Source organism: Aotus nancymaae, unplaced genomic scaffold, assembly GCF_030222135.1.
Source record: "Aotus nancymaae isolate 86718 unplaced genomic scaffold, 86718_ANA_hifiasm-v0.15.2.pri h1tg000028l, whole genome shotgun sequence".
In the NCBI taxonomy this organism is placed as follows: domain Eukaryota; kingdom Metazoa; phylum Chordata; class Mammalia; order Primates; family Aotidae; genus Aotus; species Aotus nancymaae.
Genome location: NW_026988441.1, coordinates 23,177,283 through 23,188,252, shown reverse-complemented (window position 1 = coordinate 23,188,252; position 10,970 = coordinate 23,177,283). Strand labels below are relative to the sequence as shown.

Sequence of the window (10,970 nt, the reverse complement as noted above, 5' to 3'; positions counted from 1 at the left end):
CAGGCCCCACCTCCGACACTGGGAATCACATTTCAACATGAAATTTGGAGGGGAAAAATATCCCAACCATATCAGGCTACTCAAACATTCTGCTTATAATTTGTGCAGCTAAAACTAGTTACCAACTGTGTTAGCTAAAAAATAATATTAAATTTTTTGTGTGTAACTATAAAATTATACAGATAGATATAGAGAAAGAGGAAGAAAGAGGAGAGACAGAGAGAGAGGAGAGAGAGAAGATAGGAGCTGTCCAATTTGAGTGTAAGGAAATCTAAAAAAAAAAAGAACTCAAAATCCTATTACTAGAAACTTCTTTTTGAAACATATAAATATTTTATTATATTTTTCTTTATATTTAATAGCAAGAGACTATTAGTAGGACCCATACCAGGGCAAAGACAATTTACAACTTCAAGTTTTACCCATGATGTGACAAGCTTTTTGAATATAAACTAACCAGCTCTTCTATAGAACACTGATTTTTAATAATATAATTAAACTGATATAGCAAAATAAAAAACTTTTTATTTCTAAAGTAAATATTTTAGCCAAAGTTGCATCAAAAGTCAAATGTTTATTTGACATTTTTCAAGACTTCAATTTTAACTATAATTATAGTTAGTATTCTGTAGTACACATGATTTACAATATATTACAAACCTTTTCTCTTTATATGAAATATAAAATTTTAAATATTGTAGCATGAGTCATATTGGAAAACATGTAAAATTGTATAAACTGCTCTCATACAGAAAGTGCCATTGGAATCACATAAAACGTTCTAATGCTTCAAGGTGCTAGGCACAGTGCTTGGCACATATTACATACTTCATATATGTTCACTCATTCTCTTGTTTACTTATGAGATAAAAGATGTCCAATCTTTTATCAACAAACTTGGAGTTTTGACAAAGATTTTGATGGACAGTGGAGCAGATGAGAGGATGATAATCAAGATTTCAAACTGCTTGGTTAAAATCTACTAAGTAAAGCCCTGGGTTCACAAGATCTCATAGAATCAGAGTCAATACTCCACAAAAAGAATGCATTCTTTCAATATCCAGGTTGGACTTTTATAAGAGAAGTAAAACACACAATCCACCAGAAGGTAAGAACCACCTGATGGGGGACTTGTTTTCCTGCACTGAGACTTCTTTTCAGGTAGGGTCTCATTCTCTTGGTTCTGACAACTTAATACAAGTTGAAAAAAAGAAAAACTGGTTTAAATCAAAAAGTTTCATTCTAAAATAAATATAAATAAATGTAGAAGGTAGGGGTGTTTAACATTCTTATTTTTTCCTGTTATGCACCAACCAATCCATCTATTCTGCATATTTGTGCCAAAATCATGAGGTGAGTTGTTAACTCTTTGAGGAGCATTTCTGGGCTATTTGCAGAAGGTCTGATAAATGCAGTATTTTACCAGAGTAATAAGGTCTACAAAATGCAAAAAGCAATAAAAAAAGAGAAGAAAGTATGAATGCTAAGCAGAATATAAGATAAAAATTGATCTTGGAGGAAATTTATCTAGGTTCTGTTTGCCCCAAGAATACCATGCTGGCAGTGAGATGCACATTTTTTTCTTCCTAAATGAGAAATGGGTTAAAAATTTTTAACAAAAATAAAACATAACACTGGCAAGTCATTTGCAGCTGGCCCGAATTGTCTTTGGTATTCAGAGAAGAAAAGAAATGGAAGTACCGTTATAGTTCCAGTCTTGTCATTCCATAGAAGGTAGGGAGGGGTGTAGAAAACCTTCTCAGATGCTTTGTTTATGAAATGACTCTGCTTGAATACTTCTCTGCCTTCTCTTAACTCCAGTCATCTGAGTAATACAAAGAAAGCCCTTGGAGATATGAGTTGTGTCTCCTCATCCCTTGAGAAGTTCCTGGAAGATCAAGAAGGGCTCTTTACTCTGCATTATTCTAAACAAAGTAAGAGTTTGGGGACTTCATTGCCATCTGCACAACTTCTCTGGGTCACTGCCAACTAAATTTTCTTGCCTTTTTTTTTTTTTCAGTGATTCGTAAGTGGGCTTGTGCTATTTTTAGCAAGAAAGCTTTTTTAAGAACCAAATACTTTCCCTTTTCTCTTCTAAAGTTAGAGTCATCTACCTTTGTCATAAAAATTTTAAAGGTTCAAGTAGTAAAAGGTATTACAATCTCAAAATATGTCCTAAAATTTAACTCTCTTAAAGACTTTATTGTAACTGGCTCTACATCCTTATTTGCTATGTTTACTGAAAAGTTTTGTAGTGGCTGTCATTTATGAATCATTGGCTAGACTTTGAAAATTGTTTAATAATTTGTGGTATAAGATGGTCAACCTTGGAAAATATTTAATTATATTCACTCATTAAATCTTTTGCAAACTTAAATCTAAAAGTTAAGTTAAAAAGAAATATTATCAAATAAGGAAATAAGCCTTCAGAATTCCAAGGTGGATTTCTTGTATGAACTGTGTAATAAAATCTGTACATTCATAGTAAATATCATAATAGTTACACTGTTTTCAATTTTACTAATGCCAATGGAAGATGTTTAAATTAAATTAAAACAGTGAAAATGTCCCTTGAGTTTATGTGACAGAAAATTTGTAAGCATTAGACATTTATCCTACACTATAGTTGTTGATAAAAAGTTTTCTTTTTGGCCGGGCGCGGTGGCTCACGCCTGTAATCCCAGCACTTTGGGAGGCCGAGGCGGGTGGATACTGAGGTCAAGAGATCGAGACCATCCTGGCCAACACAGTGAAACCCCGTCTCTACTAAAAATACAAAAAATTAGCTGGGCATGGTGGCGCTTGCCTGTAATCCCAGCTACTCGGGAGGCTGAGGCAGGAGAATTGCCTGAACCCAGGAGGCGGAGGTTGCGGTGAGCCGAGATCGCGCCATTGCACTCCAGCCTGGGTAACAAGAGCGAAACTCCGTCTCAAAAAAAAAAAAAAAAAAAAAGTTTTCTTTTTGACAAAATATGAAGAATTAGTAAATTGATATTTCTTTAAAGAGAAATATCAATGCAAAACTTCCTGATGGTAAGAGAAAATCCCTAAGTTACTTACTTCAACACTTTCATCACTGAAAATGATTTTGAAGCTATTCTAATTATTTTGATTTCTATAAATATCAATAGAAACAATTTTTAAAACATAAAATATTTGTGAATGGTGCACTCACCTAAGTTAATAAAGTATATTATCCCAGATAGAATATTTAAGAAAGTAAGTATTCATAAAGACTGTCTCCCAGATCACCAACTGATGTGTGATACTGACCCCAGCGCCCTGTTCTTGGCTTCAAACAATTTGGATAAAGACTATTTGGACAATCCATTTTCTGAAGCAGTTTCTGCACGTACATGACCTTGTTGTAGTAAACCAGGTCTGCTGACAAGTAGCTGAGGTGGATGAACTCCATATGCAGTGTACCAGATTCAGCCACAAAGCTGCTACATGCAGACCCCTCGTCTCAGTTTCACCCTACTCCATTCTGCAAATGTACCATTGTCCAGGGAATCCCAGTCGGTGTGTGAAAGGCAGGAATGAGTTTCTCAGCTAGTTGTATAGCTTTAATCTTGAATATCTCCCTTCCTGAAAGGTTAATATGCTGCAAGTAGGCCTTCAATAAATTGAATGTTGACTTCAAACACAGACATCTCTGAACTGACACTGACCTCAAGATTGTTTTTAAACCATCTTTGCACATGTAGGGATTCAGCATGAAGCCCCATGATAAAAAGGGTATCCAAAGCATCTACAATGGTAGCACCCGTTTGTGAACTTCCAAATATGTTAGTTGAACGTCCTTTCCTTTTCACAGGTCTGAGTTCATTACGCCCCAACTGTATGTCCTGTAATTATGCCAGGCATGTTTCATGCTTTAATTTTTTTCCCTTTTCTATGTCGTCTTCGGGGATTCCACCATTCATGCCTACAACATTTGGAATAGGGACTGGTGGCAGTGAATTGTTTTCTGTCTTCATTTCTTGGACCTTACTCTTCTCTATCTAGACCTTATTTTTCTCCATGCTTGGATTTCCTTGCTTGACTTTTCTTTCTCTTTGAGATGTAGTCTCACTCTGACACCCAGGCTGAGTGCTGTGGTGTCATCAGGGTTCACTGCAGCCTCCACCTCGCAGACTCAAGCAATCCTTCCACCTTAGACTCCTGAATAGCTAGGATTACAAGGGGGCACTACCACACCTGGCTAGTTTTTGATTTTTTGTGGAGACAGAGTCTCATCATGTTGCCCAGGCTGGTTTCAAACTCCTAGATGAAAGCCATCCTTCCGATTTGGCCTCCCAAAGTGTTGGGATTACAGGTGTGAGCTACAGTGCCCAGGCTGCTTGACTTTCTCAATTTTTATTTTGCCTCTTCCAGAGCCTTCTCATGATCAGCTCGAATTTTATTTCTCAGAGGTTCTTCTTCCCTGTGTGTATATTAATCAGGTACATAGATTAAGAAGACTTCAGAGTTTTTAGCCCCTTTGCCAGCAACTACATGAGGAATTAACACATCGCCTAAACCCAGATTAAAGCGTTTGTGTTTTGAGAAGCCTAGAAGGAAAAAGAATGCTCCAAACACAGGGTGATGAAGGCACTAAAATTAAGTGTCTTCTCAGAAATCCTCAATAAGTGTCTTCTCAGGAGCCCTGTGATGTGGGAGGGAGGGTAGCCCCAGGTTCAAAAGTGGGATCCCACGTCTCGAGAGGGCAGCAAGGCTGGGGTAGTCATCGCTTATGCTCTTGGAGACAATACTCCATAAAGCTCTCATCTTATAGCAAATGCACGATACATTAACTATCTTCAAAATCTTGGCAAAAATGGGAAAGCTCAATTTCGCTCCACTTAAAGGACTACTGCTTCTTCACAGGCACCTCTTTCACGTTCCACCAATTCCATTCAGAAACGTGCATGACCCCCGCCTCGAACGATCACAAGCTTAGGTCCTACGAGATCTCATTTACCCTTTGACTTTCAGGACCCTACGGGGTTATCGGAAGTCTCTTCATTTCTAGGGGTATATCAGAGAAGCCACACTGCAAAGGAGCTGCCCCTTGGGGAGGTGCTCAAGGGTGGTCTTCCGCCCCAAATGGGAGCCTGGCTAAATCGGAGGAACTGCAGAAGGTTCACCATCTCCTCTAGTGCTTCTATTCCAGAATCTCTTAACCTTCGTGGTGGAAAAATAAGGGTCTCCACCGAATCCTGCAAACAAGGAGGAAGGTTTCCCGCCCCCCGGAGGCCAAGGCAGCGGCGCTGGGGGAAGGAGCAGGAAGGGACCGGCCGCCCGCGCTTCCCAACGCTGCCGGGCAGGCTCCCGGGCCGAACAGAGCTCCGAGGCTGCTGCCGGGCAGTCACATCCAACGTACCTGAGCCCGGCCAGCAGCAGTCGCTGTCGCCGCCGCAAGGGCCTGTCCCGGCGCACTTTCCTCCTGTGCGGCCCCTCAGAAGCCTGGAGTGCAGGCAGGGGAGGCGCGGCGGGCACCGCGGCCGGGTCAGTTCGCCAGCTGCCTGCTCCAGAGCGAGTTGCCGCCGACCCCGCCGCGCCCGGCCGAGCCCCGCGCTGCGCAGCGTGGAAAGGAGCCGAGCTGCGGCCCTCGCTCCGAGAGCCAGGAGCCGGCAACTACCCCATTCCTCGCGCAGCCGTGGGGCCGCGGATGGCCCCGGGCACGCGCTAGCAGCCGCTTCTCAGGCAGGCAGAGGCCGACTCCGGATCCTCAGCCAGCCGCCGTGTGGGCGTCCTCTGCGCTGCCTCCCGTGGCGCCCGGATCCGCCTGGGTGCGGCTGTTAAGAGACGGCGCCCATGCGCGGGGCCGCGGCCGGACCTCTGCCTCCCCAGGCCAGGTGGGCGCGGAACAGCTGCTGGACGACACCCGCTGGACGCACGCGCGGAGGAGCCGGAGGGCGGGGCCGATGGGGCGCAGCCGGAACCCGCCCCCGACTCGCGAGTGGGCTGTGCCGGCGGCGGAGTGTGGGGCGCTCTCCCGGAGTCCGTAGTTAAGTGACGCCACCCTGGGTTTGCCTTTCTCTGTCTGGATCATTTCTCTTTTTATTAGGTCCTCCAGGTCAGACACAGATGGCGGTTTCTGCCTTCCTCTGGCTGAGTATATTTCATTAAATATATATCCCGCATTTTGTGTTTCCAGTCATCCCTTTGTGGACTGATAGGTTGTTTCTGTGTCTTGGCTAGTTTAAAAAAGTGCAGATATCTCTTTCCTTCAGGTGCATACCCAGAAGTGAGTTGTATTTTTAACTTTTTAAGGAACCTCTATATGTTCGTATGTCTGCATCAATTTACATTCCCACCAAGAATATACAAGGACGTCCCTTTCTCTACACGCTCTGCGTCACTTGTTCTCTCTTGTGAGGTGTTGATGACTAGTTTTAGTAATAGTCATTGTAACAGAAGTGACGTGATATCTCATTGTGGCTTTGATTTGAATTTCCCTGATAATCAGTGATGTCAAGCACCTTTGTGTATTTATACCTGTTAGTGATTTTTTTAATTTTCTTGAAAAAATGCCTATTCAGATGATATACATTGTTTTTATTTGGGTAGTTTACTTTTTTGCTATTAGGTTGAGTACCATATATAGTTTGAATATTAACCTCTCATTAGATTATGATTTGCAAATATTTCTCCTATTCTGTGGGTAACCTTTTCATCTCGTTAGGTCTTTTGCTGTGCACAAGCTTTTCAGTTTGATGTAATGCCATTTGTCTATTTTTTGTTTTTTTGCCTGTGCTTTGTGGTGTATCCAAAAAATCTTTGCTAAGACAAATGCCAAAGAGCCTTTCTCTGTTTTGTTTTGTTTTTTTCCTAATATATGTTTTCTTACATTCTTCTAGGAGTTTTACATTTTCATATCCTACACTAAACCTTTAATCCATTTCCAATGGACTTTTGTATATGGTGTAAAATAAGGGTCTAATTTCTTTTCCTTCCTCCCACTTTCTTTCCTTCCTTTTTTTTCTCCTTTTTTTTTTTGCATGTGAATATCTAGTTTTCCAAACATCATTTATTGAAGAGACTATCCTTTTTCCATTGTCTTCTAGGCAACTTTTTCTGAAATAAATTGATGTTAAATGTGTGAGTTTATTTACGGACTCTTTATTCTGTTCAGTTGATTGCTATGTCTTTTCCTATGTCAGTATCATGCTGATTTGGTAAATATAGCTCAACAATATAATCGAAAAACAGGAAGAGTGATGCCTCCAACTTTGTTCTCTCTCAAGAGTGCTTTGACTATTTAGAGATTTTTGTGGCTCCACACAAATTTTAGAATTATTTTTATTTGTTTAAAAAAAGTCACTGGAATTTTGGTAGGAATTGTGCTGAATTTGTAGGTTACTGTAAGTAGTATGGTAATTTTAACAATATTATGAATGTGATATATATTTTCTATTATTTTTGTCTTCAATTACTTTCAATATTTTATAGTTTTGAGTGTCTAGATCCTTCAAACCCTAGGTTAAACATCTTCCTAATTTTTTTTAAATGCTATTTAAATTAGATCATTTTCTTGACTTCTTTTCAAGTAGGTTATTATGATGTAAAGAAATGCAGTTGATTTTGTACCTAAAGCAACTGATTTTGTGTGTTGATTTTGTATTTATTCATTAGTTCTAACTTTTTTGTGGAATTTATAGGATTTTCTATGTATAGGATCTTGCTATTTGTAGGGATCATTTTACTGCTTGTCTTCTAATATGAATGTCTTGCACTTCTTTTTTTTTTCCCAAAACATTAAAAAAAAAAAATTTCTGTATCTGTTGAGATAACCATATGGTTTTCATCTTTCATTCTGTTAATGTGTTGTATCATATTGATTGATTAGTCTATGTTAAACCAACCTTGCATTCCAAATTGCTCTTGCTGGTACTTCCAGTACTGTGTTGAAAAGAAGTGGTGACAGTGGGCATTCTTGTCTTGTTCCTGATCTTAGAGGAAAAGCTTTCAGTTTTCCCTGATTATTATGTTAACTGTGAGTTTCTCATAGATGGCCTCTACTATATTGAGAAAATTTTCTTCTATTTCTAATTTGCCAAGAGTCTTTATTATCAAAGAATATAATTTTTTTCAAAATTTTTTTTCTGTCTCTACTGAGATAACCATGTGGTTTTTATCGTTCATTCTGTTAATGTGTTGTATCATACTGATGGATTTCTCTATGTTAAACCAACCTTGCATTCCAAAGATAAATTTCACTTGGTCAAGTAGTATGATCTTTTTGATATGTTGTTGAATTTGGTTGTTTTTTTTAAAAAAAAATTTGTTGTGTTTTTAAAATGAAACCACAAAGCAATACTCTAATGAACGCAGATACAAAAATTCTCAATGACATGGTGAGTTTTGAGAGCACAACTTTCCTGATAGCTTTAAGTATAAACACTGGATTCAGACTGCCTCTGGTTACCAGTCTTATCTTATTTGAATAACAGCTGCCTAATCTTTGTCAAATTACTGAACTCCTCTGAATCTCAGATGCATCATCTGGAAAATAATAATAGGGGTTTGAGAAACAAATGAGATAATTAATACAAAACACTTATCACAGTGTCTTTTACAAAGTAAATGCATTTGTTGTTACTTTCAGCAGCTGATGGGACTAGCATAGCCCAATATGTAGAAGCCTATGACTAGTCTGAAATTTCTACCCCTCTTTCCACCCGTCTTTACTTCCTTGCATTTATGACACTTCTATTCTTAGGTACACTCTAGTTCAAAGTGGTGAAAGTCTTAGGTTTGTCCTACTTTCCCCCAAGCATAGAAATCCTTTTGTTTGTTGATTTAGCTGGAATGTATACTGATATTCCTTTTTTATTTGAATGCAGAATCATTCAATTCCTTTCTTTCTCCCTCCAGGGATTTCATTCTAGTTTCATCTTCATGTCAGGAGACATGCTTCAAGCACATGTCTTTTTTCTGGAAGAAATATTTTACCAATTGTACTTGAGCTCAAGGCAGGTCAGCCATAGAGCAGAATTGAAGATATGGATACTCCAAAGAAGAGATAAAGTGTGGACAGGGGAAAAAGGTAGGGAGATCTTTATCAAAATCATGAGATTAACCTTCCTGGACATGGAAGGTTAATCATGAGCCTCCCTTATAGTAATATGCTGATTTTACAGAACAAGGAAGTGTTGACAAAAAGAGTCAAACTCTGTAAAATATTTGAAGTTATTTATTGAGTGCCAAACATAAGTGACCATGTCCCATGACACAGCCCCCAGGAGGTCCTGAGAACACGTGCCCAAGGTGGTTGGAGTGCAGCTTGGTTTTATATATTTTAAGGAGGCATGAGACGTCAATCAAATACATTTAAGATATACATTGGTTTGGTTCAGAAAGCAGGGACAACTCAAAGCAGGGAGGGGGGCTTCCAGGCTATAGGTAAATTTAAACATTTTCTGGTTGACAGTTGATTGAGTTTGCCTAAAGACCTGGGATGTTAGAAAGAAAATGTTCAGGTTAAGATAAAAGGCTGTGGAGACCTAGGTTCTTTTGAATTCTTATAGCGGTGGCCTTTAGAGACAATAGATGACAAATGTTTCCTATTCAGATCTTTAAAAGGTGCTAGACTTTTAGTTACCTCTTCAGGATTGGGAGAGCCTGGAAGAAAAAGATCTAGCTATGTTAATAGAGACTCTTTACAGATGCAGATTTTCCCCCCACAAAGGATGTGCAACGCCATTTCAAGATATGGCAGAGAAACATGTTTTGGGATAAAATATTTTAATTTTCTTTCTTATCTCATAATGTTATGCCAGAGTCAGATTGGAAAGTAAGTCATGATATGTAGGGTTAAATAAAACCTATCTGATGAGAATTTATGGTTTGCAGGGTATGACTCTCCAGACCCCTTAGATAGGAATTTGGGGAAGATGAAAAGAAATCAGAGCTTAGTCTTCAGAGATGATATGAAAGAGGGAGAAAGAGAGAAAGAAGGGAGGGAGAGAGAGAGAAAAAAAGAGAGAGAAAGGGAGAAAGAAAGAGAAGGGAGGGAGGGAGGGAGGGAGGGAGGGAAGGAGTGCAGTGGCACTATCTCAGCTCACTGCAACCTCCACCTCCCTGGTTCAAGCAATTCCCCTGCCTCAGCACCCCGAGTAGCTGGGATTACAAGTGCACACTACCACCCTGGCCAATTTTTTTGTATTTTTAGTACAGACACGGTTTCACCATGTTGGCCAGACTAGTCTCAAACTCCTGACCTCTGGCAATCCACCCGCCTTGGCCTCCCAAAGTGCAGGGTTTACAGGTGTGAGCCATGATGCCTGGCTCAGTGAAGATGCTTTTCTGTTCTTGAAGCCAGTAATATGCCTAGTTGCTTTCTCTAATTTGTGTGTCTGGCAGGAACTGAGAAAGAAGGAATTAGGTTTGAAATTCTAATGTAAACCTCAAATATTTATATCGCCTTTATATCTGTATCTGTGATTAGCTCTAACATTCATCAAATCTATAAAGTTCATCTTTTTAGCTACCTGTATCCACTTTTTGACAATATTTATGTTTGGAGTCCTACATTTTTGTGAAGAGTTCAGTCCTAAGTAATATTTAAACACTTTGCTTATTTTGTGGATATCATTATAAGTTCTATTTACCAAACAATAAAAGCAAGATTAGTGTTAAACTGTCTTGTCCTGTTCCCACAATTGTTACTATTCACTTGGGGTGGTGGCAGAATATTACAGAAAATATTTAGGGAATGTTATAGATTGGCCGGGCGTGGTGGCTCATGCCTGTAATCCAAGCACTTAGGAGGCCAAGGTGGGCGGATCACCTGAGGTCAGGAGTTCAAGACCAGCCTGACCAACATGGTGAAACCCTGTCTTTAAAAAAAAAAAAAAAAAAAAAAAAAAATGAAAAAAAAGGGAATGTTATAGATTATAGTCTCAAACCTTTTGGAAGGCTGAAAGGTTTTACTGGGGTAGGCCTAAGGCAGCTGGCCAGTCCACTAAGTTAGGGAGCGAAGG

At 39.5% G+C, this 10,970-nt stretch overlaps 1 long non-coding RNA gene and 1 pseudogene across 1 annotated transcript; both read right to left on the bottom strand.

Annotated features, from left to right (window-relative positions):
* Positions 1-310: 310 nt before the first annotated feature.
* Positions 311-5,432, bottom strand: LOC135268099 (uncharacterized). Its single transcript, XR_010344306.1, has 2 exons — positions 5,366-5,432; positions 311-1,888 (listed from the first exon to the last, which is right to left on the bottom strand). It is a non-coding gene; the product is annotated as an uncharacterized LOC135268099 (long non-coding RNA).
* Positions 2,944-4,912, bottom strand: LOC105714511 (mannosyl-oligosaccharide 1,2-alpha-mannosidase IB-like; annotated as a pseudogene).
* Positions 5,433-10,970: the final 5,538 nt, after the last annotated feature.